The following is a 23,201-nucleotide window of genomic DNA, read 5'->3' as shown; positions in this document are numbered from 1 at the left end:
TAAGCATCATCATCTACTCAAGCATGTCATGATCATCATCTACCTTGAGTCATACCATTCTATGCAAAAATGTGAGTTAAATTGCTTATATAGGCTCCCTATGCTTATGTTTGAGTGAACCATGCTTGTGTTTGTGCTCTATGCCTTGGTAATTAGGTTATCTATGCTTAACTTAACCTTGGGAACAATGTTCATGTTGATCACTTCTCCAAAATAATCACTTAAGTCATACTTATACAAATAGGCCCTAGAAACCTCTTTTGCTTAGGGTTTTAAAAAGTGTTTCATAAAATGTTTGCATGTCAAAACTTTCTACAGCAAAGTTGTAGCAAATTTTCTAAGTCCTGGAACGAAACCAGTTTGCTCGATCAGTTTTGAAAACTAAATATCTCTCAATCCAAGCCGATCTGGCTCTTGCTCTAGTTTACATTGTTGTAGAACTCTGTTGGTACTCCAACTTTTTCAACTACACCATCTCCTAACTTGCTCTGGTTTGGAAGTTAATCATCGACGAAGTTGCTCTGTCAGTTGGTGATCGTGAGGTCTGATTCAGAGCTGAGCTCGCCGTCGTGGACGCCCAGCGCGACATCTGTCTGCCAGTTGGCGCCCGTACGCCAGCGTTGGCCCCGCTCGTCAGGTCGTCGACGTTGGCATGGATGCCACGGCGCCCCGCACTCACTCAGCGCCCGTCCATTCTCCTCCTTCCTCTCTCTCGCGCTCGCTCTGGCGGAAACGCCGTCGCCATTGCCGCCGGGAGCTTCGCCAGCTCTTCGCGCCCTCGCCTCTGCGTCTTGCTTCGCCTCCGAGCGCCTCCAAGTCCGCCTCGAGCTCCTCCATCTTCTCCACCCATCAGTTGGACGAGATCTCCCCGAGGTGAGCGGCATTTCGCAAGTTCTCCGTCGTCGGGTTCGCGGTAGTCGCGACACCGATTCCGGCGAACCTCGCCGCTGCTCCACCCTTGCTTCCTTTCTTCTCTCTGGGTAGCGTTAGGGTCTGCTTAGGTCTTGGCGTCAGTCCACATCACGCCATTCTGGCTAAAACCTCACCGTCGCGCGGGAACACGGTCGGCGCACCGCCGTGCTCACCGCCGACGAGCACCTCGCACGTGAGCAGGCTCACCGGAGCCGTTAGGGTTAGGCGTTCCTACCTCGAAAGCTCCGCACTGACTCACTGATGCTGTAGCCACCTTTCCCCGACGCTCTACCGGGCGGAGATGGCCGGCGTAAGCCAGGGTAGCTCCGCCGTGCCGCCATGGCCGTCGGCGACCCCTCTCCGTAGCCGAAACCCTAGCATCACCTACCTCCATCGATGCGGAATCCCTCCAGGAGCACGTTGGTGCCCTTGGATCCGCCGGAGAAGCTCACCGTCGGCGAGCATTTGCCGGCGAAGGAGTCCTCTGTTCTCGGTGTCACTGACGCGCGGGTCCCGTCTGCCAGTGACTCAACGGTCTCCTCCTTCCTTTTATTCAAATCCTGATTTTTGGCTTTCTTGCAAAAATCATATCTCCTGTTTCTGAGATCCAAAAATTGTGAAACCAATTTTGTGATGTTCCTTGAGATGGCTAGTTTTTAATAAAAGTATAAAATGAACCATGTTTTCTGGGAAAATATTTATTAAGGATTTAATCTTGTTATTCATGGATAAATTCATATATCTGGTTATACTGTTTAGTTTGCCATGAAAAGTTTATGGTAGTCTCTGTGTGATATTAGAGTGCTTTGATAAATATTTCATGATTTTGGAGTACTGCAGCTTTGTTATGTAATTTATGTTTGAGATTTGGCTTGTTTCTTTAATTAAATCATATAAAATAATTGGTGTTTATGCTGGTGCTCTATTTTGGTATTAAACTTGTTTATGGTATTCTTAATATGTAAATAATCTGAAATCTGCTGTTTGGCACAATATAAGTCATGTTTTTGAATTTATGAAATAAACACCTTGTCACATATTAAATGCATATCTTTAATTTGGTATGTGCAATTGCTCTGAAAATTTTATGGTGATGCCTTGATGCTATACTTGTGCTTCTGTAATTTTTGTAGATTTTTCTGAGCACTTTTGCTAGTATCTTGTAATTATGCTCCTCTCTAGAATTAAATTAATAAATGCCTTGTTAATAAACTTTTGGAGGTTATCATGTGGTGTTCTGGTAACCTTATGACATGCTTGTACTTATAAGTTATGTGGTTGACACTGTTTATCCTTTGGCTATGTCATTAAATAATTAATTGGTGGGTTAAAAGCTGTTCTGGACAGCAAGGGAGTAATTTAACTTTTGCTTAATGATAACTTGGTTTTCTGGGAAACTTGTCCAAATCAAAATTGTTTTAAACTTATTGAACTAGCTGTGGTTTAAATTTGGGATCATTTGGTCTAGTAGTTTTGAAGTTATGATCTTTCCAAGTTAGGTTCCAGAAATAGGTGTTCTCTGTTTTTCTGGGACAGAACCTGGAACTTTGTTTAAATGACTTGTTTAATGTATGAATCTTGCTGTGATGTTTAAAGACGATTTGTAGAAAATTTCATAAGATTTCCAGAATGTCCTCACTCATGTTTGTTGGATCTGCCTAGCACTAGTTATGATCTGTTTACTGAGCTAATTCTGTTATATGTTGCTTGCTGTTATAGGTTATCATGATAGGTTTTGGGCTAATTCAACTTATTATCTTGTGTGAACTTATTATAACTGTGTTACTCCGTAAATGAGTGTCCAGTGGGTCACTTATGTTATCAAGCATTCATTCTTTTGTATGCACACCTTCTCATTCACCGAGCATGCAATAGGTGCATCGGACGCGACAGCCTCCTTCGATCTCCAAGTGAACCCCGAAGGCCAGGAGGGCAACCCGGAGGTGGAGGTCCAGCAAGTCGGACTCGAGGAGCCCGAAGAAGAAGTTGAGTGCCTGAGTCACGAGCCAGCCTCATTCGTGAAAGGCAAGCCCCGGAGCATCCTAAGCCTCCCTTTACTTTCGAAAGTTACTTGAATATGTTATATCTATTGATGCATTAAGTATAGGAGTTGTGATGAAACCTCTGCTGCATTTTACTCAATCCTTGTCCAGATAACTCACCACACCTTGGGTATAGAGTTAGGATCGAGTAGCAGCTTAGCCGTGCTTAATCGGTAGAAGTCGGGTGGTTTCCTGTCACCTGCGCGATATAGGGTTGTGTCGGATCACGATGGTCTATATGTGCTATCGTGAGTGGAACCTGATTAAATTGATTTAAGCCGGGCGGAGTTTTGCAAGGTTGTAGTAACTCCGTCTGTGGCAGCTAAGGACTGACCGTTGTACGTCCTCTTGTCATGTTGAACGCATGCCTAACACTTAGTTGGCCGGATAACTCGTTCCGACCGCGAAGCCGAGTAATATGACTCAGGCCGGAAGGTCGATAAGTATAAAGTGCGCACTACCGGAGGAAGTGCGGTGTGCGGGGGACCATTGGCGTAAGTCCAAAGGCAGGTGAGTTAAAATTCCTGACCTCCCTGGCAGAGTGGTAGCCCTGGGAGTGCGGCGCTTATCGGAACCGTGATTCCGGAGTTGTATCAAAGGTGACCCGTAGGCTCTCCGGCAGAGGAAGCTTGGGTGAGTGATAGGAATACCCCTCCAGCTGGATAGGAATTCGATTCGAATCGCCGTCTCTCCCGGTTAGTGAGAACTTGACAGAGCAACGGCAAACGTAGCAATCACTAAGGAACTTGGTTCATGATAATGATGATAGCAAGGAAGAATATATGACGAACTTGATATGGTTATTAATGCTTGTAATAATCAAGTGAAGTGCTTTAGTACAGGTGCTAATTTAGTGATAGGCTGATGATGAATAAATATGATGCTCTCATAATAATTTAGTTATAATGTAAGCTTTTGGCAAACGTTGAGTCAATCCGCTCTACTTGATATTAGCCTTGCATGATCCTTGGTGTCTTTTATGTTTTTCTAGACGGGTAAGTCTAGCTGAGTACAATCTCGTACTCAGGGTTTATTCCCACCTGTTGCAGATGACATCTTTTATGACGGTTTCTGCAAGACCTGTCTCCATCCCGCTGGGGATGAGGACTAACCGTTGGGCACGGTTCTCTAACAACCTCGTACCTGTTGCTTTTGGAAGGATGATGTAGACTCTGGCAGTAACTCAAACTTATGAACTGAATTTTGGAAAGTGTATGTGTATCTATTTTGCTTCTGCTACTTCGAACAAGTGTTGTAATAACTTAATACTCCGGAGTAGTGCCGCTTCGACGGCAATGAATGACTATGTAACACTCGCTGTGTTGTGCTGAATTATTACGATCTTGGTTTGTTGCAAGTTGGTTTGAAGTCCTACGTGATTTCAATTGACTACCGGGATTATATGGGCTCAAGTTTGGAAACTTGATTGCTTGTCGATCGTTTCTACACTTGAACTTTTATAATTTGGTCGGTTCTGTGACACCTAGCGGCGCTGAGTCGTTTTATCTCTAGGTTGGGAGAAAAGGCGTTGCCGCTGTATCGACTCCTGAAGAAAGTCGAGTGTTTCTCTTGGACCCCCGAGGCCGAGGAAGCCCTCGATAACTTGAAAAAACATTGACCTCTGCACCAGTCCTAGTCCTGCCTCAACCCGCAGAGCCTCTGCTTCTATACGTTGCCTCGACGACCCAGGTCGTCAGTGCAGCTGTGGTGGTCGAGAGGCAGGAAGAGGAGCATGTGCTGCCAGTTCAAAGACCGGTCTATTTTATCAGCGAGGTGCTCTCGGAGACCAAGGCGCGTTACCCGCAAATCCAGAAGCTAATCTACACCATGATCCTCGCCCGACGCAAGCTGCAACATTACTTCCTCGGCCACCCTATCACGGTGGTCTCATCCTTCCCCTTGGGTTAGATCATCCAGAGTCGGGAGGCCATGGGAAGAATCGCTAAGTGGTCGGTCGAGCTCATGAGTGAGACCCTCACTTATGCGTGTTGATATTTGGGAACGCAATAAGGAATTGATCCGCAAGCGCACGGATATCGGTGAGCACTTCACCCGGGAAATTATCCAGAGTATCGTATTTATTTTTTTACCACTAGGAGAAAGAGTGCATCTGACTAACCGGTCTATTACTACTAACCTTTAGGCACAAAGAATGTCTTTCGATGTGAGTGATAAATAGAGAAGACTGCAACCGTAGTCTCCTTCTAACCTTGGTAAGGATGATCTACTGTTCTAATGGGGAGGCTAACGTAATCTAGACAACACAAAGGACATAAACCATAAGAACAATAAAACAAGAACTTACTAGAATTTAGAAGTCGAATTACTGAAGAATCCTAGGAGCAAGCTTCGGGTTAGGAGAACTTGATCCCGCAGGTACAAGCTTGGAGTAGACACCGACAGGCCGGGCTTCCTCCAATCTACACCTCCACTCTATCTCTCTCAATCTAGTAGAAACTAGAAGATCTATTTCTACCTTACATTGGTTGCTAAGCCTAAAAAGAAATATTAATTAGAGAAGAGGTTTTCCTTCGAGAGCACCCCTCAGTCTCTATGATAATTTCTTCATGTCTTCTCCAGGGGCCAGGGGGTCTCCTTATATAGTCCTCCCCTTCTATGCATTTTTGGGTCGATAGACGAGGTGGTACTATGTTTTTCTTGATGCAATAGGTCGGTGGAATATCCCGAGCGAAGAGAGTCCTGAAAGCAATCCAGCAGGGGGCGGGCGCCCAGGTCACCAGGGCGGGCGCCCTGGGCCTGGCCCCTTTCGGCCTCCGTCTTCTTCCCGTGGCTTCTGGAGTCTTCTAGATGGTGGAAAATCACGCGGTGCGTTGATATCTCTATGTAATCCCGAAATGTGAGCCTTTCTTCCTTATTTCCTGATAACCCCCTGCAGAAACAGATAAACAACAAAACTCGTGGAATTCTGTCAGATCAAACCCTAATTCTAGGTGTTGGTTGCATATTAGTCCTTTCTCTTGTTTATTGGATAATTAAAATTGATACTTAAGAACCGTCAACAAATACCCCCATACTTAGGCTTTTACTCGTCCTCGAGAAAAGGATGGTTAAGAACAATATCTGGGGTAAAACATTTAAAACATTCTCTTTATAATTGCAGGGTGTTTAAAAATTCACTGTGTACCATAGTCAGGGAAGTATATGGTTAAGAGTAAAGATCCTTTCTTCTCAATCCTGTCACTTGGAGTTTTTGTATATTTTTGAAAGAAAGTTAGCATACCTTTTGATCCTCATAGGTTCTCTCAGATCACTCATTATCTTTTATATATATCTCACTGAGGCTGTTTTATTTTTTTTTTGCAAAAATTCTCAAGCATACTTACTTTGCATTTATTGCCTGATCAAAACGGGATCCGAGGAGGGAAATGTCATACTCTTAGATCAAAGACTTTGGAAATTAAAATCTTTGTCAACTCTTGCTGGCATATTGCTTATTAGAGGGACCATGGGCTATCATTTTTTTTTCTCTTTTCTCTTCTCTCTCTTTTTTTAAGTGGATACCGAGGTACCCCTAATTCTACTGCCGGACACTTGTCCATTTTTCTGCGAGGTTGTCGAGCACTTGCTCCTTTTTATTTCCTCGAAATATTTTTATTTTTTTTGCATAGCCCATGCCTCTAATGCAATAATACTTCGGAAGAGTGAATCTTTCTGAAATAATGTCTTACTCTTAGGAGCATGATAAATCTCTCTACAAGGGTCTAACTCATTTTGAACAAACTCAATACAGAGTAGATAGCTTTTATAATCATAATTAATATTTTCAATCTTATCAGGCATAAAACACTGAGGATGGTAGCTAGGATTTATTTTGAAATAAATTCCCCAAGTAGCAATGATATCAAGAATAAGAAACTCATACTCTACCATCACATATTCCATATTGACTTAAGTAACACAGGGTTTTAAAATGATTTTATAATAATTGCAAGTTTTCAGGAAATATCACAGATTGAGATTAATCATGATTAGAAATATTTTAATCTTTTTATTTTATCATGTCGGAAACAATAATCTGCATAATCCAAAATATATATATGTGTAAAGTAAAGTGTGCAGAGTGTGTACCTGAATCGTGGAGTGGTGTAGTCGGAGTGTGTTTGGCATGTCGAGGGATCTCCCCCATACTTGTTTTCTGCTTTCTTGCACAAAAATAAAGTAGAGACACACAAGACATAATAATAATAATACTCTTTATTGATCTTGAGGCATTTATTACAAAAGACTGATAGCAAACTGATAATAGTAAACCTAAACCGAATTTAAAGATAAATGACTAAGATGCATTGCCTCAAGGTCTAATCTAGATAACTTAGCGGCGCTCTAATTCCTTGATCTTCTTGTTGGCACTGGCAAGATCTTGCCTAAGGCCTAGTATAATGGTGTTGTGGTTAGAAAGCTGCCTAGTGAGGGAGTTGATCGAGGACTGGAGGTCTATGATAACTCTATCTAGCCTGCGAACTTCCTCATCAATATCCATTATAGTCTTGCGACGCTTGGGAGGTGTCTCAAAAGCATTGAGAGCGTGCTTCGGGGCTGCCTTTGGAGGGATGAAACGGACTTTGGCTGCTCTAATCCCTTCAAAGTAAGGCCTTTCCTCCTCCGTAGTGTAGCGAACACTGCTGATCTCGCCGCTTCGGTTGGTCTTGACTCCAACGACCCTCTCATTGGGTCTAGGTGGAAGGATCCTCGTGCCGGTTGGCACCTTGATAGTGGTCTTCGTCTTGGATGATGATCCTTTGAGGAGTAGGGGTTGTGGTGGTGTGGTGAGAACTGGTTGAGCATGGTAAGATTGGGCGGAGCTGCGTTGGCGTAATGGCATGGCTTCTAGCTGTCGCTCTGTGTTGGCCGGCACGAGAGCATGGGCATCGGGGTCTTCCACAGGCTCTATGTTGAGGTTGAAGGGGATGACTTCCCAATCATCGTGGTACTTCTCGGCCATTTGAGCAGCAAGGAACTAATCAAGCTCTAATTGAAGGAGAGAAGGCTTGGTGGCTTGGTGTTTGAAAACTGAGGTTAGGGGTCTGTTTATATAGGGGTCAAAATGGTGCCTCTATGGGTTGTTCGGGTTGCTCCCGTCGACGTGCGTGGAAAACTTTCCATCCGAGGGATTATTCGAATTACCATAAGTGCATTTTCCATAACAGAGAAAGTCGGGACCGAGGGGGAACAGGGGCTGGGCGCCCGCCCACTTGATCTGGGCGGCCGCCCTCTCTCTGGCCCCTCTGTGGGCCCACTTCTCCGAGCGCGTTTCTAGATGCGAAATTATTTTAAAAAAATATATATATGACCCAAAATCATCAGACTAAAAAGGTCGGGCTCTAATTCTCCATGGGAAGGTAAAAATGGACTACGTCTATTTCTTCAAATTCCTCATTGGGCTCTAAAAATAATTTAAGACGTTGACCATTTACCTTGAATAACGTACCTTCGTCATTTTGAAGTGTGATAGCTCCGTGGGATGATGAATTAATTACCTTGAATGGTCCTTCCCATTTGCTCCGGAGTTTTCCATGCCCGAAAAGCTTCACCCTGGAATTAAAAAGTAATACCTTATCTCCGGGTCTGAACTCCTTCTTCTTGATTCTCTTGTCATGCCACCTCTTGACTCTCTCTTTGTAGATCTTTGAATTGTGATATGCTTTCTCTCGCCATTCTTCCAATTCTGATAGTTGCATTCTTCTATAATCTCCAGCAACATCTAGGTCCATATTCCATCTCTTTATGGCCCAGTGTGCTTTGAACTCTAGTTCAACAGGTAGATGGCAAGTCTTCCCGTACACCAATTGGTATGGAGACATTCCAATTGGGGTCTTGTATGCTGTCCGGTATGCCCAGAGTGCATCAGGTAACTTGTCTTTCCACGCCGTTCCCATTTCATTTACTGTCTTCTGAAGAATATTCTTGATTTGTTTGTTGGAAGTCTCTGCTTGGCCACTTGTCTGAGGATGATAAGGGGTAGCGACGTTGTGACAGATTCCATGTCTTGATAGATATTGCTTGAAGCGTTTGTCGATGAAGTGTGCTCCTCCATCACTTATCACTACTCTAGGGACTCCAAATCTTGGAAATATAATTTCTTCGAACATCCTCTTTGAACTGACATTGTCGGCATGTTTGCAAGGTAATGCCTCTACCCATTTGGAGACATAGTCAACCGCCACCAAGATGTACTCGCACTTCTTTGATGGAGGAAATGGACCCATATAGTCTATTCCCCAGACATCAAAGAGCTCAATCTGAAGGTTGTTGGTGAGTGGCATTGCATCCCTTGTATTTATGTTTCCGTGCCTTTGACATGGCCCACATCTTCTGATATATTGCTTCGTGTCTTCATACATTGTAGGCTAGTAGAATCCACACTGCCAGATCTTTGAATGTGTACGGAATGCTCCATAGTGACCTCCATATGGTGATGAATGACATCTGTCGATGATCTTCCATCCTTCCTCAGTGGTCACACATCTCCTAAGTAAGCCATCAGAACATACCCGGAAGACGTATGGCTCATCCCATATATGTGAACAACTTTCTTGAATAAGCTTCTTCTTGTTTGCTCCTGGTGGTACATACCCTGAAACCATAAAATTAACAATATCTGCATACCAGGGGTCAGACCTGTTAATCCCGTAGAGCATGTCGTCCCGGAGTGAATCATTGATGGGGGTTTCCTGTGGACTCTTAAAATACATTCTAGACAAGTGATCAGCAACAAAATTTTCTACTCCCTTTTTATCTTTTATTTCTAAGTCAAATTCTTGGAGTAATAAGATCCATCTAATCAGGCGAGGTTTAGCATCTTTTTTAGTGAGCAAATATTTTAGTGCAGCATGATCAGTGTAAACAATTATTTTAGCTCCAACTAAATAAGATCTAAATTTATCAATGGCAAAGACAACAGCCAGAAGCTCTTTTTCAGTGGTTGCATAGTTAAGTTGAGCTCCTGTCAAAGTTTTACTGGCATAAGCAATTGCATGATGCTTTTTATTTTTAGTTTGTCCCAATACTGCCCCCACAGCATAATCACTAGCATCACACATAATTTCAAAAGGCAACGACCAATGAGAGGGTTGAATGATTGGTGCAGAGATGAGTGCTTTCTTTAATAAATTGAAAGATGTTAAACATGCATCATCAAATTCGAAAGGAGCATCCTTGGCTAGCAAAAGAGTAAGTGGTCTAGCAATAAATGAAAAATCTTTTATGAATCTATGATAAAAACCAGCATGGCCAAGAAAGCTTCGAATTCCTTTTATATTCACAGGTGGAGGCAGTTGTTCAATTACTTCAATTTTAGCTTTGTCTACCTCAATCCCTCTTTCAGACACTAGGTGTCCCAGCACTATTCCTTCCCTAACCATAAAATGACATTTTTCCCAATTAAGGATTAAGTGCTTTTCTTCACATCTTTGCAAAACCTTGTCTAAGTTTTCAAGACAACTATCAAAAGTTTTTCCATAAATAGAGAAATCATCCATGAACTTCCATAATCTCTTCAATCATATCAGAAAATATAGACATCATGCATCTTTGAAAAGAAGCTGGTGCATTACATAACCCAAAAGACATTCTACGATAAGCATAAGTTCCATACGGGCATGTAAAAGTGGTTTTGCTTTGATCATCGGGATGGATCGGGATCTGATGATACCCTGAATATCCATCTAAGAAACAAAAGAATGAATGGTTTGCTAACCGCTCTAGCATCTCATCTATGAAAGGTAAAGGAAAGTGATCTTTTCTCGTGGCTTTGTTTAGTTTTCTATAGTCTATGCACATCCGCCATCCTGTGACGGTGCGTTGCGGAATTAGGTTGTTCTTTTCATTCATAATAACAGTCATGCCTCCCTTTTTGGGCACAACTTGTACTGGGCTTACCCACTCACTGTGCGGCACAGGATATATAATCCCTGCATGCAGCAACTTTATAACTTCCTTTTTAACTACCTCTCTCATAGTGTTGTTAAGTCTACGTTGGGGTTCTCGAGAGAGTGTAACAGAAGGATCTGTTGGAATACGATGGGTACAAATCATAGGACTGATTCCTGTAAGATCTTGAAGTGAGTAGCTGAATACTGAGTGATGTTTCTCAAGAATGGTCATTAATCGCAGAGTTTGATCCTGAGTGAGTTTATCGCTAATGATCACAGGGAACTCTGGATTATTGTTTAGGAAAGCATAGGTAAGACCGGGTGGTAAAGTTTTAAGCTCTATGGGGGGTCTAGGTGTTTCTGCAAACTCATCTAAGGGTTCAGGCTCAGAAGGTTCGTCTTCTTCTTCTGTGAAGAAAGGAGTTTCGTCTTCTAAGTCTGGTTCATCAAAAAGCTCTAGAGATGCAGCCTTTACTTCCTCCATAGGATCAGGCAAAAGATATGACTCGGCCTTATTGTTTAAGGAGTGTGAAATTATTATTGGGAATTTAAAGGTTTTTCCAAAAGAAATGTGTAGCTTTCCAGTATGACCTTCATAAAGGAGTCTTCTAAAAGGTTGTCCTATTAACAGGTCGAAGTCCCATGTATCAAAGATATAGAAGTTCAAATGAACCATGGAGCCTTCTACCGTAAGAGGTAGGACATTAATAATTCCAAGACTGGGGACTAATCGTCCTGAAGATTCCTTTATGACCTTTGTTGTGGGGGTTAAGACAAGATTTTTAAATAGTTTAAGTGCAAAAGATTCAGACATGATGTTGATCCCCACAACAGGATTATAGAGAGCATTAAATCGATCAGAATTATAAGCACAGCGTATAGTTATAGAGGGTGTGTCCAAACGGATCACATCAGAGGAAAGCTCTGATTCCTCCAACCATTCGCTACTCATTATTGAGATAAGCTCTCTCAATTGATATTCACTTGGTAAATAAATGCTAAATTGGCCGTTTTGGGGTTTGTCAATAGAATGGTAGTTTGAAATATTTCCAAAATCGGCAAAAAGATCGGATTCTATATCCAGCATGAAGTCCGGTGGTGGAATTTCTTCCTCTTGTGGCTCAGAACTTGGGATAGCTAAAGTAGATGAAGAATTTGGCAGAGTGTCTACTTCGGCTTCGTAGGTTTCATCATGAAGGGTATTATCCATCTCAGCTTCTAGGATTCTATCTAGGATCACTCTAGCTTCATCAGCAGGGATGCGAAAGAAAGAACCTCTAGACATTGTGTGAAGCATTTGTTTGTGATTTTTATGAAGACCTCAAAAAAAGTGAAATAAAAGAACAGGGTCTTCAAGATTAAGGTTTGGACCAGATTCTAAAAGATCAGAAAAACGTTTCCAGGATTTCCCCAAAGTTTCATTATCTTTTTGTTTAAAAGATAGGACTTTGAGTCTAAGGTCGGCTATACGGTCAAGGGAGTAGAAATCTAGACAAAAGTTGGCTCGTAAAACTCCCCATTCACCTTGTTGTTGACTTACCTTCTGACTGTACCATTGTCTAGCTTTTCCCCTTAAGGAAAAAGGAAAAAGCTTCCAATGTAAAGTTTTATCAGAAATGCCTTCAATGCGAAGACAATCACATGTTTGCTCAAAATCTCTAATATGAAGGTAAGGGTTTTCGTCTTCCTTTCCCGAAAAAGATAGGTTTTGAATCATGACAATGAACCTAGAACTTAACTTATACTGGGATGTTTGGATAGGCTGTGATGATTCCCATGGTAAAAGGTCAGTTGCTAAAGGGATTGCAGATTCATGGATCGATTTAGAATTTTGGTTTTCCATAAGGTAAGAGTAAAGAAAATAAATAAAGAATATAAAAGATAAGAAAAGATAAAAGTATAGATACAAGCTAATAGTAAGACTCAGGTTATCTCAGCAACCGTCTTTCTCCCCGGCAACGGCGCCAGAAATGCTTGTTGATATTTGGGAACGCAATAAGGAATTGATCCGCAAGCGCACGGATATCAGTGAGCACTTCACCTGGGAAATTATCCAGAGTATCGTGTTTATTTTTTTACCACTAGGAGAAAGAGTGCATCTGACTAACCGGTCTATTACTACTAACCTTTAGGCACAAAGAATGTCTTTCGATGTGAGTGATAAATAGAGAAGACTGCAACCGTAGTCTCCTTCTAACCTTGGTAAGGATGATCTACTGTTCTAATGGGGAGGCTAACGGAATCTAGACAACACAAAGGATGTTCGACCCGCACCTATAAACCCTATCCTTCCTGCTAACGAGATGTGATCTGCAAAGGTAATTCGGAATTGTCACGTTCCTCACTACTACCATGGTCCAGCTAGTCAGGGAATATCTATGAGTACCCCAGCCTAAACACCACGTTTACGCCACCAATGATTACTCTAAACTCTACGCGAAGAGATTAAAGTAAACTCATAAACCATAAGAACAATAAAACAAGAACTTACTAGAATTTAGAAGTCGAATTACTGAAGAATCTTAGGAGCAAGCTTCGGGTTAGGAGAACTTGATCCCGCAGGTACAAGCTTGGAGTAGACACCGACAGGCCGGGCTTCCTCCAATCTACACCTCCACTCTATCTCTCTCAATCTAGTAGAAACTAGAAGATCTATTTCTACCTTACATTGGTTGCTAAGCCTAAAAAGAAATATTAATTAGAGAAGAGGTTTTCCTTCGAGGGCACCCCTCAGTCTCTATGATAATTTCTTCATGTCTTCTCCAGGGGCCAGGGGGGTCTCCTTATATAGTCCTCCCCTTCTATGCGTTTTTGGGTCGATAGGCGAGGTGGTACTATGTTTTTCTTGATCCAATAGATCGATGGAATATCCCGAGCGAAGAGAGTCGTGAAAGCAATCCAGCAGGGGGCGGGCGCCCAGGTCACCAGGGCGGGCGCCCTGGGCCTGGCCCCTTTCGGCCTCCGTCTTCTTCCCATGGCTTCTGGAGTCTTCTAGATGGTGGAAAATCACGCGGTGCGTTGATATCTCTATGTAATCCCGACATGTGGGCCTTTCTTCCTTATTTCCTGATAACCCCCTACAGAAACAGATAAACAACGAAACTTGTGAAATTCTGTCAGATCAAACCCTAATTCTAGGTGTTGGTTGCATATTGGTCCTTTCTCTTGTTTATTTGATAATTAAAATTGATACTTAAGAATCGTCAACAATGCGCCCCGTAAAGTTATCAAGTCAGAAGCCCTGGTGGATTTCGTCATGGAATGGACAGACTCCCAGCTCCCTCGGCTCAAGTTTAGGCAGAGCTGTGGACGATGTATTTCGACGGGTCTCTGATGAAGACGGGAGCTGGGGCAGGCCTGCTATTCATCTCGCCCCTGGGTGTTCACATGAGGTATGTCATCAGGATTCATTTTGCCGCATCCAACAACGTCGTGGAGTACGAGGCCCTTATCAACGGTCTGAAGATCGCCATCGAGCTAGGAGTCCGATGCCTCTACGTTCGAGGCTACTCCCAGCTCGTCATCGACCAAGTGATGAAGGCCTCGAACTGCCACGACCCTAAAATGGAGGCGTACTGCAGGGAGGTTCGTCGACTCGAGGATAAGTTCCACGGCCTCGAGCTCGTCCACGTCGCCCAATGCTACAACGAGGCGGCCGACGAACTCGCTAAGATCGCATCGACACGAGGCACGGTCCCACCTGACGCATTCTCGAGAGACCTACAAGAGCCATCCGTCAACTTGGGCTCGGGGGTGGTGTCGGAGCCACCCCCACCCAGCAAACCGACACCATCGAAGCGCTGCTAGTGGCAGTCGACTGGCGCACGCCGTTCCTCGACTGCCTAATTCGTTGCGAGCTACCAGAAGATCGATCCGAGGCCCGCCGTATCGCTCGACGGGCCAAATCATATGTAACCTACAACGAAGGCAACGAGCTATACCGACGAAGCCCGACAGGGATCTTGCAGCGTTGCATCACCATAGAAGAAGGCCGAAAACTCCTCGAGGATCTACACCCGGGGGCTTGTGGCCACCATGCCGCTCCGCGGACCCTCGTAGGGAACGCTTTCTAACAAGGCTTCTACTGGCCAACGGCCGTAGCAGACGCTATCGAGCTCGTGCACTCGTGCCATGGGTGCTAATTCTACGCCAAGCAGACGCATCTGCCCGCCCACGCTCTCTAGATGATCCCCATCACATGGCCGTTTGCGGTGTGGGGGCTCGACTTAGTAGGACCTCTACAGAAGGCAGCAGGGGGGTACACCGATTTGTTGGTAGCCGTCGACAAATTCTCCAAATGGATCGAGGCTCGACCCATCACGAACATCCGCTCCGAGCAGGCCGTCCTTTTCTTCACCGACATCATCCACCGGTTTGGGATTCCCAATGTCATCATCACCGACAACGGCACTCAGTTCACCGGCAAAAAGTTCTTGGACTTCTGCGATCGGCATCACATCCGTGTGAACTGGTCCGCAGTGGCCCACCCTCGAACTAACGGCCAGGTCGAGCGTGCCAATGGCATGATTTTGCAGGGGCTCAAACCGAGAATCTACAACCGTTTGAAGAAATTCGGCAGGAAATGGGTCGAGGAGCTCTCCTTGGTCCTATGGAGCTTAAGGACGACGCCAAGCAGGGCCACAAAATATACCCCTTTCTTCATGGTCTATGGCTCTGAGGCTGTGCTCCCAACGGACCTCGAGTATGGATCCCCTCGACTCAAAGCATACAACGAGCAATCAAATAAGGAGACTCGAGAGAATGCGGTTGACCAACTCGATGAAGCTCGAGACATGGTGTTGACACTAGCTAACACCACTTAGATATTAGGTTGTCATCCCTAGCATGGCGCCAGAGTGTACAAAGGTATTTATAAATGTAAAGGCTCTCTAGAAAATAATCTATTCTATCCACAAGCACACAGATAAAACACCTCATTGTAGCATTTCACCAGGATAAGTATTCTAGGTATCGTTATTTATAATTTTGCTCAAGGGATCTCAAGAGGATGAAATTAAATCAAGGGGGCAAAATCTATCAAGGCATAGACTAGAGATAAACTTGCAAGAACATGATTACTAATGAGAAACTCGTCACACAGTCACTTACTCTAGCAGGGGGTAAACCATAAAGATAATGATAATAAAGTATAAGTTCATGGGTAGATAACACAGCGATTAGAAAATAGACTACTCCTCATATATGTAGGTGATGTCGGATTAGCTAGAGAATGGATTCTAAGTTATCTACTAACTACTAAGTCATAACCTACTCTAGTTATCTACAAGATCATGTATAGCATAAAAGACTCTTCATTCATGTATAAGGAACATTGATAAAGTAAATCAGAGCATCGCATGACTTACTCCACAATACCGGTTCTGCCTGTCCTATCAACGGAGGGTGGACTATATAAGAATCAACGAAGCTGTCACTATCGCGAACTACCACACGACCCGGCCAATAGGATACATTTGCAGATAAATAATATCTAAGCACCACGCTCACATGTGATCTATCACCTAACTCCCTCGCGTCAAGAGCTAAGCGCTTTGCAAACTTATACATAAACTCATTATCAATTAGAACTATATCAAATATAGAACTAGAGCAAACTAAGAACATAATAATTAGAGACATAATGCAATTAGAACAATAGAATTAGAGAAAGATATGAATAATACCAATCTTTATTACCGAAGATCCGAATCCAGAGCGTAGTGCTCTACTTCTCTAATTGCTATCTAATCAAACCTCTAAACTTGAAGGATTAGGGAGTAGCTATTTCTTATTCTCTGTGGGAGAGAAGCTCTAAACCCTAACTTTGATGGCTACCTCTGAATAATGATTTCTCCTCTTCTCCTCCAGGGGCCAGGGGGTCTGGTTTTATAGTCCCCTCAAGTGAACGTGAGCCATTGGATCAAACCGACATAGATTGTATGGTTTAGATTGATCCCTTAGGTCGGTGGAGTCTTGCCCCGAAGCAGAGTCCTGATCCAGCTCCAACCCTGGGCGGGCGCCCAAGGGGGGTGGGCGGGCGCCCTGCCCCCGAGCCCGAATCTCTTCTCGTTCGTTCCCGTGGCTTCTGGACCCTTCTAGATTGAGGAAAATTGCGCGGCACGTAATTATCTCGTTGTAAACATGACATGTGGGCCTTCTCTCCATAATTCCTGATAAACCCCTGCAGAAATAGATAAACACCAAAATTCGTGGAATTCTGTCAGATAAAACCCTAATTCTAGATGCTTGTTTCATATTGATCCTTTTTCATGTTTATTTGATTATTAATTTTAGTACTTAAGGACCGTCAACAAACTCCCCCAAGCTTACCCTTTGCTCGTCCCTGAGCAAATAGCTAAACTCAGATGAATCAGAAGTTGCTTCGATGTTTTCTTTCCTGACAGGCACACATGCTTTTACATAAAAATTCTTCCAGATTAAAGTGAAGTGTTTTGGAGTTTAGTACCTGCACTTAAATCTTAAGTAATCGAAAGACAAAATAGTTAAGTCAAGCACTATCCCTCCTGTCTATACTTCACCTTTGTTCTAAAGTTTTTCATAGGTTTTCAAAATAAAACTCAGAGTTCCCAGCAATGATTCTCTCAAGTCTCTCTATATGTGGTATTTGTGGATCCTTACCATAATGTCACTTACCTATAGCTAATGGAATATTTAAGTGGAGCTCATAGGAGTGGAAAACAGCTCATACATATATTGTCTAATCGAGCCATGGATCCAAAGGAACTCAGCATATAATTAAATCAAGATGTGCATGTGTGGTGGAGTAAATGATAATGATGGTGGAAATATATAAGTGTTAATAAATCTTAGTTCTCATTGCTCCTCATATTGCTATCTCTCCTCTTCTTTGATCTTTGCTTTGGGAGAACATGGGCTCTCTTTTTATTTCTTTTTTTTTTCAGGTGGGTAGTAGATACCCCTAATTCTACTGTCGGACACTTGTCCATTTTTCCCGCTCAAGTGGGCATCTTTGTACGCCTAATTCTACTTCGGACACTTGTCTATTTTTACCTCTCGTCTCACTCTTTTTCTTTCTTTTTCGAGGTTCCGGGCACTTGCCCCTTTTTATTTCCTCGTATATTTTTGCATAACCCATGCCTCTTCTGCATTGAATCTTTTTAGAGAGAATAACAATATTCGGGACAGTGAGTGAAAATATTTTTAGCAATTTTAATGATTGGTGATGAATGATGTGGTAGATGTGTGCAAGTGAATATCTTAATTTAACCACATGAAAAGCTCCTAAGGGTCTACACAGCTCGATCAAACTCAATGTGAATATAGTAAAAGATGTTATAGCGAGTATGGCTGTGGTAGGTAGTTTGTTATGCTAGGAACTCATCATGCGATTTGTAAGTTTTCAAAATAAATCTCCAGAACTTAGTGTAGTAGAAACAGGATAAACAATAGCTCAACTTTATATCATGCCTTTCTCTTACCTAGACTTTAGTTTTATGCTTCCCAAAGATAGTAATTTTAGTTTTAGTAATTCCTGGAAGAATTCTAATATAAAAGCTAGGTACTTGTAAGTAAGCAAACAGAGCAACTGTTCATCATTTCCATCATGCATCTTTTTGGTCTTTTTATTTTTTTTCTAGAGATTAAACTTAGCAGAAAAATAAAGCACACTTATCTACACACTCTTTTTATTTTGTTTTCATGTTTATTAAAGTGCAGTGAATTAAAGCAAGAAAATATTTATTTGGTTTTCTAAGTTTTTCCTTTTAAGATAAATTAAATACTAAGACAGAATAGAATAAATAAGAAGAGCAAATAAAAACTTACTTGATAAATTTGGGAGGAACTCCCCCAAGCTGGATGTTGCCGTCGGTCTTACCCGATGTTCCAGAACCGCATCATGGTTGTAATGTTGTCGTTCATTGTTGTTGTATCTTGTCTCAGCTCTTCTACTGCAGCTGCATGGTCCTGGTTCCATTTTTGTTGTTCTTCCAGGAGTCTTCCATGTTCTGCTTGCGTGTTCTGGATGTTGAGAAGGGTGTTGTCGGTACGAGTGAAGAAAGCACCGGCCTCTTGATAGTAGTCATTCGTGAAAGCGTAGGAGGTGTCGGAGTATCGTCCTGCATCAAATTGGGGCGGAGGTCTGGATCCTGAAGCTCCATATGGATCAGTGGAGTACCTGCCCGTATGAAAAGGTGGGTTTGTCCACTGGTGATCTTGGCTCTCCGGCCATGTCTCTTCTGTTGGCTCTTGTGGTTGCGCATGACGAACCCATGGGTCTCGAAGGTCTCGAGGATTGTAATCGCAATAATGCAGGTGCACTGCTTCTTCTGGTCTAGGGTCAGCTCCATACCAGGTGCGTTCTCGGTGAGTGGTTATCCTTTCAGAAGCCACTCGCTGTGGATTCTCTGGTTCACTGGTGTTGCTGCAATCTCAATCAAAAAGTTTTGCACAACGTAGAGGCCAAGGTTCAGGTTAGGTAACCGAATCTTGCCTTTATCATCATATAGCATATACATTATATTTCCCTCTTTCTTTAACATCCGAGCTTGTCTAAATGTGTCATAGCCATGATAAATTCTTAATTCTTCTATGAAATCCAACGATGAGTTTTCTAGTAAGTGAAGATTAGAAGCTAGACGAGTGATAAGTGAAGTGCATCCTACTGGTCCCTGAAGACTAGGTATACTAAGCCAATGTGAAACTAATAGTGTAACAGGTGAAGTGGGTACTTTATTAATAGCAGCATATAAAAGTTGTAAATCTCCTACTCTTACTTTCCTAATATCATCACGATAGAAAAGATTGTACCCAAGCCATTTGTGGAACATCCTAAGAGTGGGGTGTTCCATGTCACTGGTTCGGGCTTGACTATAAAAATTATCTCTAGATATTTCTCTCCAGAACTGGTGTCTCTCAAAATTGGGTAAATCGGAGTCAATGTTCAGGATGCATCTTGAAGAGAAACCAAGATGGTCGCTCAGCTCTCTCCAAGACAACATAATTTCCTGTTTGAACATCCGAAAAACAATTCCCCCCTCATAGTATTGTAAAGTGCAAAGAAATTCGAGGGTGAGAAGATGAGAACCCAGCTCAGTTATGTTCCAAAAATTTGTCCAACCTAACATCTAGAAAATTATGTCAAATTCAGTGTCCATACCTGTTTCTTGTAGTAAGATTGGATCGATAGTAGGGGTGTGAATGAAATCTTTGTTCTTCAACTGCTGATAGACTTCCTTCTCTCTTCGAGTCTTCAGTCCTAGGTCTCCTATCTTGAGAAGGACCTTAACTTGCTGACCTGATGAAGATGACGGAGCTTGTGTGGGTGTCAGGTCGACGCTCATCTCTGATGGCTGTGAGGAGTGTCGGGATGAACTCCTTGTACCAAGGTTCTTGATAGCCTTCCCTGCATTCTTTACCTTCTTAAACATCCTGCAAACAAAAGTTGGCAAAAACACAACTAGTGGAAAATGTGAGAGAAAATGTTAGTGGTCAGCTGTCCGGAGTGTCAGTAGTCCAGGGGTTAATCGTTCAAGACAAATTTCTATTTTGGTAGAGCCTCCCCCTAAACAACTTTTGCTTCCGCTTAGACAACTACTTACTAGGTGATAATCACTCTCTCAAAAGAACTCCAACCTTCCCTTCCACTCTCCTCTTTCTCTCTACTCTCTTCTCTTCACTACAAGAACTCCTTCTCGGGAAACTGAAACTTGTGTGGTTTTCTGGAGTGTTTGTGTGAAGAGAAGGGGAGCTGGAGGTGGCCTTTTATAGGAGGAAAAGGGGACAGGGCGGGCGCCCTTGCTAGGTGGGCGGGTGCCCACTTGTGATGCCCATCCTGGGTGTGCCTCCTCCACTTGCTTCCTTGCTTTGATCTCACGCAGAATAATGTTGTGTTGGTAGTGGTTGGTCGGTGGAAAGATGTCAGGTGAGTGGAAACATATTGGTGGATGTAATTATGTGATGGGATGTATGTGAGGTGTGGTGTATGACATGTGGGACCCAAGGAGTGTGGGTCATGCTTCTAGAAGATTAATATAGTTAAATATAATGCAGGAAACTCTATTAAAACTTAATTAAAATGATAATGGAAAATATTTTTGTGCCTCCACAATAATTAATAAATATGGGTTGTTACACACCATGAATATTATTTATATGGGGCTTTTCATTATTATAATAATGCTATGAATAAATATGACTAATGCAAGATTTAATTATGCAAGAATTTAAATATGAGAAAATTAATAATGCGGATAAATACCGATTTACCTCTCGGTGAGGGTTTGGGATTTTTAGGTCCCCCAAGCTGGACCTCCAAATCTTTTAATCTTCAATTACCTTCCTCTGGAGATGGTGTCTCCAGTGGTTCTTCATGAACTTCCTTCACTGTAGAGTCTCTCTCTGGTCTGGGTTTGAATGTGAAGTGTTCTTCTTGACCATTTATGTTGAACTTGATTTCTCCTTTCCCGACATCAATGTTGGCATTGGCAGTGCTCAGAAATGGCCTTCCAAGGATGATGGACACTTTCGAGTCAGGACTCATGTCCAGTACTACGAACTCTATTGGCACAAGGAAATCTCTGATCTTGACTGGAACGTTCTCGGCGATACCCAGCGGGTGTCGAACTGATTGATCCGCTAGTTGTAGGCACATTGATGTTGGTTCTAAGGTTGCATGATCAAGCTTTGTGTTGACTGATGCTGGCATCACACTGACACTTGCTCCGAGATCACAAAGTGCATTGTTGAAGTGTTGGTTTCCGATCGAGCAATCAATAGTGGGGCATCTGGGATCTTCCTTCTTCTTTAGTGGTTTATTGAGGATGGTCGCACTACATTCTTCTGTCAGCTTGATAACCTCAGTGGTGGGCAGTGGTCTCTTCTTGTTAAGAATATCTCTGGTTGCTTTGCCTCCTCTAGTAGTTATATTCTTTACCTGCTCAAGGTTAGTAGCAACAGGCAGTGCAGCAGCTAATTTTATTAATTTAAGCTCTACCCTTTTATTAAGAGTGTTTTGCTCATCAAAGGCAGTTAGTAGAAAATCCATTTTATTGTGTATTTCTTTTAGAGATGATTCATTTGTATCTAGCCTTTGTTTAACTTCATCATTAATTTTGGTTTGTTGAGCAATTATATCTTTTAATGAAAGTTGTTTGACAGTATTACCTGAATTCATACCTTTGCTATTGGGTTGACTCGAAGTTGGTTGATATTTGTATGCTGTCTCAATGGCCCTTTGATCTTCTTTGAACTTGGCCCTCTGGTCAATCCAATGGAGCAAATTTTGCATCTTAGTTGATAATGCATTTACTTCTTCTGGTATTTCTTCAGTTTGATGACATTGTTGAGCTTTATCTTGGAACCAGCTTTGGTTTTCTGCTACCTTATCCAAAAGTATCTCTGCTTTTCCAGTTGTAAGCTCCAAGAATGATCCTTTAGCAGATGCATCTAGGCACTCACGAGCCTTCTGGGTTAATCCATGGTAGAAGGTCTGCATAAGTAACCATGTGGCCATTCCATGGTGAGGACAATCTGATATGTATCCTTGAAAACGCTCTCATGCTTCTGAAATGGCTTCTGTCTTCTGTTGTTGGAACCTGACAATATTTCCTCTTAAGGCAGTTGTTTTGCCTATAGGGAAAAACTTTGATAGAAAGGCATCTGACAAGTTCGTCCAGTTGTTGATGTTATCTTGATGAGTGTAGAACCATTTCCTCGCTTTTCCTTCTAGTGAGAATGGAAAAAGACGAAGTAGTATGACGTCTTTGTCAACTCCGTTGATGTGGATTGTTCTTCCAATCTCTAAGAAATTCAGCAAGTGTGCACTAGCATCTTCATGTGCCTTTCCACTGAATTGATGAGGCTTGACTTGAGCTCAAACTCGGGTATTCCTTCTTCTACTGCAAATCTTGGACCGGTTGGAATGTTGTCAAGACTTGGAGCAGAGAATTCTTGCAAGGTCTTTTGTGCCATAGCTTTAGCAATTGGTAGCTAGCTTCTTCTTCTCTTGATTGCTTTGGTTCTGATGATAAAGAGTTGAATGTACCCAAAGTCAATCCTGATATACCCTGTATAGAAATATAAACATAGAAAAACAACAGGGTGAACCTGCCAAAGCAGAGGTGCCTTGTTATAATTTCTCACTTAGTAGCTATTTTATGCAATTATTTCTCTATAGTCTAGTCTAATGTTTTATGTGAATAACCTTGATTGATTTTCTGGCTTTCCTTACCGTTCCTATGTGTTACCCTTTTGTTCCCCGGCAACGGCGCCAGAAATGCTTGTTGACACTAGCTAACACCACTTAGATACTAGGTTGTCATCCCTAGCATGGCGCCAGAGTGTACAAAGGTATTTATAAATGTAAAGGCTCTCT

The sequence above is a fragment of the Sorghum bicolor genome, chromosome 1, assembly GCF_000003195.3.
Source record: "Sorghum bicolor cultivar BTx623 chromosome 1, Sorghum_bicolor_NCBIv3, whole genome shotgun sequence".
In the NCBI taxonomy this organism is placed as follows: domain Eukaryota; kingdom Viridiplantae; phylum Streptophyta; class Magnoliopsida; order Poales; family Poaceae; genus Sorghum; species Sorghum bicolor.
This window is presented reverse-complemented; position numbering follows the sequence as displayed.